Consider the following 8887-nt stretch of genomic DNA (forward strand, 5'->3'; position numbering starts at 1 on the left):
AAAAGCCAAGTGTTGTGGTAGGTGCCTGTAGTCCCAGCTGCGTGGGAGGCTAAGGCAAGAGAATTGCTTCAGCCCAAGAGTTGGAAGTTGCTGTGAGCTGTGATGCCATGGCCTTCTATCCAGGGCTACAAAGTAAGACTCTGTCTCAAAAAAAAAAGAAAGAAAAGAAAAGAACAAATCCATGATATAAAGTATACTAAATATTAGTATATATTGGTATACATAGGGATACAGAGATAGATATATGATTACTCAATAAATATTGACTGAATTTGAATAAATGGATAACGATTTATTTGTTTTAAGGCATCAAAGTCATCATCACTGATTACCAAGTCCCTTTTAAGCTTTTCCCTCAGTGTTCTCGTTCATTCCTTATGATTAATCTCTCCAAAGGCAGACACAACTGAAATTTAAATCTATCCATTTGAGTCCTTATTAGCACTTTTTATGCTGGATGAGTAGGAGGAGAGGCGTAAGCTTGTGATTGGAGGGAGTTTCTTCATTATCTCCATTCTGAATCATTATCTCCATTTGTAATGCCTCCCTTTCACTAATATGAAAGTAAGCAATTATTAGAAGCTTCTCTTAAATGAATCTCTCAACAAAAACATTTTCTAAACCCCGAATAAACAGATAGTTTGTGTTTCTTCTTGTTTCTAAGGAAATTTTATCCCTGATTTTATTTTTCTTTTAAAGTTCAGTAACTCCACCCAATTCTAATAATGTTTTAATATTCTCTAAGCAAGCAGTCACTGTATAGATGAACCCATCTAATTCATTAGGACTGAATTAAAGCAACAGAGCTTCCCCGATCTTGATACAATTTTGCACCATTAGGTTAAAGTTGTAACATCATAAATCCAAGATGAGGCACTAAGAATGCTGGACTCAATCTCCTATCTGATTCCCTGACCTCTAGATACTACCTCTGCTTTCTGATATACTTTTCCAAAACAAATAACAAATTATGAAACCGAGGCTGTCCTAACTCTTAATATATGCTGGAGATCGTATCCTTGGTTGCATTCTCAAATGATCTTAATCAATTAAAATTCCATCTAAGTCTTGAAGCTCTAATTTTTCCCACACTATGGGCTCTTTCTTGATGCCTATAATCTTGTTGTGACCTTCCTAATTTAGGAATATCTTTATCCATAATATCTTTTCCATACTTTGCCCTGAATTACTACACTTGTAGACTCTACCTCGTAAGTACACTTCTTCATTAATCAATACTGTTTGTTTTAATGTTCAACTTTATATACGGAAGTTAATTTTTTAAATGTTCTTCATTAAATGAGGCCATATTTAACATTTCACACATAGGAAATCACCTTGAGATGGTTGGGAACTTTCTATCCGCCCGCTGACAGATAACTACACAACAGAATCCAGTGAAGACCATAGCTCCAAAATTTTATACAAATTGTTCAATTATGTATTTGAAAGTCTCAGATTAGTGGTTATTCTAGAAAACTGATATGTTCTCTTAAACATAAATCATAAAATATAAGACATAGGTAAAAAATGATAAAGGCACCTTATTTCACTCTCTTAACTGGCAAACTTTAAATTGAATAATTCATATGTGCTACCCCAATTGCTCACAGTTCCCATTCCTTAATGCTGTGCAATTTACCTCTCGATAATCTGCTCTAACAGCCTTCATGGAGCCTCCATTGATCTCCTACTTTCTAAAACTAAAAGCTTTTCTCCACTCATTCATACTGGCCTCTGTGCAGCATTGAACACATTTAGCCTTTCTGAGAAGGTCTTTCCTTTGGCTTCGATGGGGCAGATGCTTATTTACTTTCCTCCTATATCATTAGCCACCTCCCTTCTTACTCCACTTGTCTCTTGTACTCCTTAAATATGAATGTGCCACCAGGCTGTTTCGGCCATGTCTCAGCTTATATCTCTTCCACAGATCACAAACTTGGAGGCTTCGCCTTTGTCTGTGCCTATGTGATGCACTAATGCAAACCTACACACATTCCTACAATTATGTCTAAGTCCCAATGCATCTTGTTCATAGAGGCATGAACATATATTGACACACACGCCACTTATATATTTGAGAGTCTGTGAAGATGTTTGTGTCCTCACAGAGAGGATCACAGAGACCAACGAATAGCTGTAACTCTGACGTCTCATCTGAGCCTAATTATCTAATAATCTGCTATACATACTTACCTGTATGGTCTGCTACTCCAAATCCTATGTATTTAAAATGAAACCCATTAGTATTTCCTCTTGTGGAACTGCCTCTGAACTTATGTCAGCTGTATCTCAAAGTTCTAACACTGGTTATCTATAATCTCGTGAGTGGGCATTTTAATTTCTCTCCACTCCTGGGCAAAATAGGATATTTATGGCGCTATAAAAATAATTTAATTGTAAAAGAAAAGTGAGTAGGCAAATGAAATTTGAAGGTGTCACTCTTCCTGGCTACTCAAACCCTGAACTTTTGTTAAGTTCTTCACTTCCTTCATAAGAGCTAAACTAACAAGTTTTTTTTTTTTTCCACTGTTCTCTGTCACATGCTCTATAAGTCGATAATCATATTCTTTAATTTCCCCACTCCCCACATCGTGTACATAAAATTCAGGCCTTAAATAAGATATTTATTATATGTATAACAATTTCTTCACTAAGAGTGGGACTTTTTTTTCTTCATTTCTTTTACTTACAAAAAATCTCAGCCTCTTGCCTAAAATGTGGTTTTCACTCATTTCTGGGTTACAATCATATCATTTGTAACTAATATCTTTAACCTGTTAATTTAGAAATGGTGTATCTACAAAGATATCATAAATAATTTTTTTCCATTTTGACATTCAAAATCATGCGAAAGTGAAAACAAAAATACTCAAACTCTTGCTTCTTAGAGAAGATTAAACTCTCAGGTGAGTTGACTGAAACTACCATACTCTGTACACTCGGCAGTACAAGATCAAAAGAAAATATGGTAACTGGAGAAATACAGTAAACATGATTAATTACTCTGTTTCATACTTCATTTAGACTGCCATACAATTGTGATTATTATATAGATTTATATAATGATCGCATTGAAGAAAACATCAAAGGCAATACTATATCTAGATACAGATAATCGTGGTTTTGAGAGCACAGAGAGAGAATGTGTATCTTGGTACTGGGAAAAAAAACATCGCTCCAAGCAAGTATTCTGCTGATAGCAGTTCAGAATCATTATTTTCAAATATAAAAGACAACATTATTATCTTTTGTGATTTATCAATAGCTGAATTCAATATAAGATAGGCCTAGATTTTAACTGTCTTGAAAAATATTGTGTTATATGATTGTTGTCATTGTCTCTAAAATAGAATGCAGCAAAGAGACAAACGGAGATGGAGGGTGATTTCAGACAAAATGGGGCTGATTGCTACACCTCTGGTAACGGAAAAAAGTCTGGAAACTACGATAATGTTTGTAAGTGATTCTTTCAACAGTATATGTGCATATATAAAACTAATCTAAAAATCATCTAATATTAAAATGAAGACATCTCCTTTAAAGGTGGCCTGAAGTTCTAACTAGACAATAGAAATAAAATGAGTATTAGTGGAAAGAACATATCAATATGAATTCAGCTTCTTGAGCAACTTCAGGGAACTTAATTTCGAATCACTTCCTTTACCTTGCTAATTTTGTTTTTCCTATATTAAATCAATTTAAAGTTATGACAGGGGATACCAACATCCATTATTATTATTGTTGGATGAGCTCCCCTTCTAAATTTCTTTTTCTCCTATCTATTATTATTCTTACCTCTTTGCTCACATATATGAGACAGAAGAATGTATGGCTCTATAGGGAGGATGTCAGTGTCACAGGTAACGCAGGGAAGATTCTGAAGTCTAAAATATCTCGTTTCTTTCTTTATACAGGTTAAAAATATTGAGCCAACCTCACTTTCATTCTCATTTTTTTCCAACCTCATTTTTAAAGAGGAATTATATTTTCTTGGGATCATAACCAAGATTTAACTCTTAGGGACAAGAGAAACTACCTCAGCAATTACTAAGTGGAATGTTAAGATTTATACATCAAGAATTATCTAATAATTAAATCTGTGGATTGAGATTGGGAAATGATATGTAAACCTTTATCTAAACCAGTCACCTCCTTCAAAGGCTATTGATCCCAAGGGATATGAACTGAAATATTTTAAAGCAGACATAGTCCATCAAATTGGAACTCAATTAATTAAAATTAATAGCTTATTATTTATATGTAAAATAAAAATTTCACATCTACGTAACTATATATTTTGTAGTATATGTAGGATAATATGAGTAAGAGTTAAATAAGAAAAATAGTTACAACTGAAGGTAGATTGCAAGAAATGAACAGAAAAAGCAAACGACATTCATTACATAAACCAGATACTGACAAGAGTTGTTTACTTAATTTTATTTAGGTGATATTGCTTGAAATTAAACTTTAATTAGTGTAATTAATCATCTACAAATAAAATAATATCAAATCTAGATATAATTTTTCATTATAGGTTTTAAATCCTTTCCTTTTTAAAAACTCCTGATATATCATTAAGAAAGATGTCAATTCATTATTATCATTAAAATATTATCTATTTTTACATAGTTAAAAACTTATCCTATATCCTTAAAATATTGCAGAATAATTAAGGGAGAAATTGTAAATGATCAAGTGTGCTAAATCTCAGATATACTGAAGAAATTTAATTATAACTATTACAAATGGAAAAAGCTGCTTGTAAAACATTAAGATTCCATATCATCTACTACAAAGCTACGAATTTCCATATTTAAAATAAAGTCTATTTATGAAGTCATACGTCAGCAGTTATTGAGCATCAAAAGAGAAGATACTTCAAGTTACTTGAAGTTATTTTTATTTTTGCCTCATTTTAGGAATAAATGCATAGGCCTCAGAAACAAAAAGGACTGCCTTCGAATGAAAGGATTTAAACTGACATGTGGAAACAAATATTTTGTATAATATGTGAGAGCAGCTCAACCAAACAAATGAAATATACATTAGATTTTAGAGATTAGTATTCCAAAGATTCTTTTAAAATGGAAACTATTTATAGGCTGGAAACTCGTAAGCTGGCTATTTAAACATCGCTTTACAGTTTGTGTCCATTGACATTTAGCATCTTGTTCTATTTTACTATCCATAGGAAACAACATTATAGACTCAAGAGTTTCTGAAATTCATCTACAAATCTACGGATGTAGTTTTGTAAAAAAAAGTATTTTATGTCCTATCCCACTGATATTCAATTCTTATGAATTTGTATTAATGCAGCGCTTGGGGCTTTCCCTGTACAAAGCCAGGATATCTGGAAAACAATGATGTGGCAGAGCTATCCAGTTCCATCTCCCAGGCAGGCATCTCAATGTCCTGAAACATGATGCATTGTAAGCCTATGAAGCAAACTGTATGCCATCTACGAATGCAACTGAAAAGTTTAGTCAGTGTTCAGCTGTCTCTACCATATGATCTGTGTTACCTTGCTGTAGCTTATAATCAAGTTCATCACAAATACATTATCTGTAACACTGAAAATAATTTTACAAATATAATTTTAGTAATAGGAACTTTTAACCCTTACAAACTTTATAGTTGTGGTAAAAAGAAAAAAAAAAAAACCACTTGATAGTTATTTAGTCAAGGAAACTCTGGAGTCTATAAATAAGCATTTTACCCAACCTCACAGAACTAGTATGTGACAAAAATAAGGACTCAAACTCGAATAGTCTGCAGAACAGATACACACGTGGGTTATTATGGTATTTATGCTTTACATGTCATACTAGTTCCTTGGTGTTCAGGAAGCATGTAATTTGGGTTAAGTGGGTTGGGGGTTATAAGAATATCCGCCACCTAGCAGGCACTCAATTCTTTTCCTTCATTTCTGACCTGCACCTTCCCATTCACCTTCGTGGTAGAACACACGTTTTCATTTCCATCTGCGGCACATTCTCCCACCGTGAACCACGTGGCCTCAATCCAAGGCTCAGCGCCAAACAGGCACAATAGTAAAGAGCCTTCGAGTCTGGCTGACAATTTGGCTCCCAGTCACTTTCCTTTCACACAAAGAAGAATCACAGGCAAAGATTGGGAACAAGTCATCTTCATTGCTAATTGATCAAGCCGAGATACAATTCCCCCTGTAATTTATGAAAAACAAATTTAAATCCAATTTTTAATAAAGGAAAATCGGATCTCCTTCCATTTTAAAAAAAATCATGAATACAAAGGGCAAACCAGATAAGTGGAAGGTTTGATCACAACCCCAGAATTAAAACCAGATGCCTCATCGTCAAAAGAACAGAATTCTTGGCTCCCTGTACGGTTTTAAAATTCATAAGGCAGAGATGGAGAATGAAAGAGAAAATGGGCCATAGGAGGTATTAGTGAATGAGACCCCAAGCTTACTCATTCTGCGCGATGTAGATACAGCGTCCACCAGAGACCCGTGCTTTGTAGGTTAGCATATGATATTCCATGGGGCATTCTTCTCCAGTATCTGCAATAATGTTGACAACTTTTCACTTTTAATAATTGCTGATAATTCATTTTTTAATTATTTTTCTTATTATATGAAACAGGAAATTGAGACAAAGTCTTTGTCTACTGGTTTCAACATTTAAAACATCAATGAGTTACCAAACTACTTATCCTCATTCTCTGCAAGGGTCACTGGCTTTTCAGGGGAAATAAATTACCATTTCCATATTTCTTTTCCATTCACCCTGACCTTTTATGCTTGGAGATCCCCTCCAACAGCAAATTGTCTTTCTGGATATTTCAGCAACTTAGTCCCTGGATAACCACTGTTTTTATTTTTAAATCTTCCTTTCAGCAATTCCACTACACTAAAGTTAATGGCTTGCTAAAACCCTAAATACCATTAAAAGCAGAAGTCAGTACATTCGTCTTTTAACTTTGTGCCTGTTCTACTTTCCATTCTTCTTTAAACAGTTGTTCTTCTGTAAAGTCTCAGTGGGGAGCTGCTCCCCACAGGCTGTCAAATGTTCACATCCACTGGTCTCGCTAGCAGCAGATTCAATACTTTTATTTGGACAAAATTACACCCTTAAAACATGTGGTAAGTCCCCAATTTACCAAATGGCAAAACAAGACAAACAAACAAAAAAGATTAAATAATGCCTTGGACTCCTGATACTCCAGGATACTGCAACATGTATCAGAGAGTTCTTAATAACTTTTTAAAGAATCAAAATTAGGCAACTCCATAAAGAAAAGGAAAACTCAAGATACCTCCTTCATATAAATGCCGATTAAAATATTAATAAAAATGTTATCTGGCATCTGTGTACTTTTGTCTTTCTTTTGAACTTAAATTATAGGAAAAGAACAGATATTCTTTAAAAAATTGAAAAGTAACAAGCTTAGCTAAATTTCTGATAAGATTGTATAACGAAAAGTCATTCAAATTTAAGAAAGAGCACATTCCCTAAACCATGTAAATATCAAACTAATGTAAGTCAAAGCTTTTGTCATAAAATGTCAGCATAAATACATAAAATAATGTTATTTAGTATTACATGGAAATTTTCCAAATGTTAAACTACTTATGTTTGAAGGATTGTGTGTAAACCACACCATATCCAAACACACGTACAAGATAGTGTTGGTATTCCTTATACAGTAAGAAAATACATTGGAACACACACATTAAATAAAAATACATAAATAAGCAATTAGTATACAACCAAAGAATCTTAATTTCAATTAAAATTAGCAGACCAGAGAAGGCAGTCCACTGTAGTTAATGACATTTTTATAAAGAAAATCTGGTTAGTGCTAATGAATTTTATGACATGATTTCATTTGGACCCCACATTGCTTTAATAGAAGTTTTTAAAACAAATATATTATTTTTCATATCATATTTGGATATCTTCTCTTGCATGTTAGATGCATAGCCAGTTCAAGTACCAGATGTGTAGTAGTAAGAATAAATTGTAGAAAACTATTCATTTAATCAGTCTTGATATAAATCACTTAACATAGGAAAACAACAAATCAAGGCTGTTCCATTTGCTCTATGAATGAGTTAATCACTTTAAAAAATGGCAGGAGAGGGGTGGATATGGATCAAGAGGAAGAAGGAGCACATATTAAATCTCAAATGTCATTCATCAAAGGATTGATTCTGAGTCATTGCTTTATTGAATTTTGTCTACCTTCTCCTTACTTCTAAATAGAAAACAAACATGAGATAATACCTGACATCAAGATTCCATCACAACAATTCTCACCAAAAATGTCATCGTAATGTTTAGAGCCTTGATATAAGGTTTTATTACTTCTGATTTGTACTCTTTGCTAAAAATTCATTTTAACAATGTTATTTTACCAGTATGTTTTACTGTGTCATAATTATAACATGTAACCTGATGATTGTAAATAAAATGTATTTACCATAGAAAGTAGAAATGAACATTAAATGTCACTCCCAGTGTTCCTGTAGATCAGGTGTTTTTAAGTGCATTATCACTGCGCTATGCATTCAAGAGGAATATGCCGATGACCCACTTGCAAGCTCTGCTTCCTCTGTTAGTCGGTCTGACCTAGCAAGATACTTCTTTTTGTCATAACTAAAAAATGCCTCATGGTAAAGATGAGCTAGGGACTGTAATGGTTTTCAAATTCTGTGTTCATAATCACTCAAATGCAGACATTTACAAATACACACACAGTTGTTATGGTATAAAGAAATTCCATATACTTTGAAATGTGTTATATTCATTTAGCTAGAGTGCCACTTTATTTTAAACAAAATGTTCGACCACAATGAAAAAGTAAAGGTCAGCAAGTAAAAGCAAAAGAAAAAAAA

This window comes from Otolemur garnettii, unplaced genomic scaffold (assembly GCF_000181295.1).
Source record: "Otolemur garnettii isolate 467f Iridium unplaced genomic scaffold, OtoGar3 scaffold00016, whole genome shotgun sequence".
Lineage (NCBI taxonomy): Eukaryota > Metazoa > Chordata > Mammalia > Primates > Galagidae > Otolemur > Otolemur garnettii.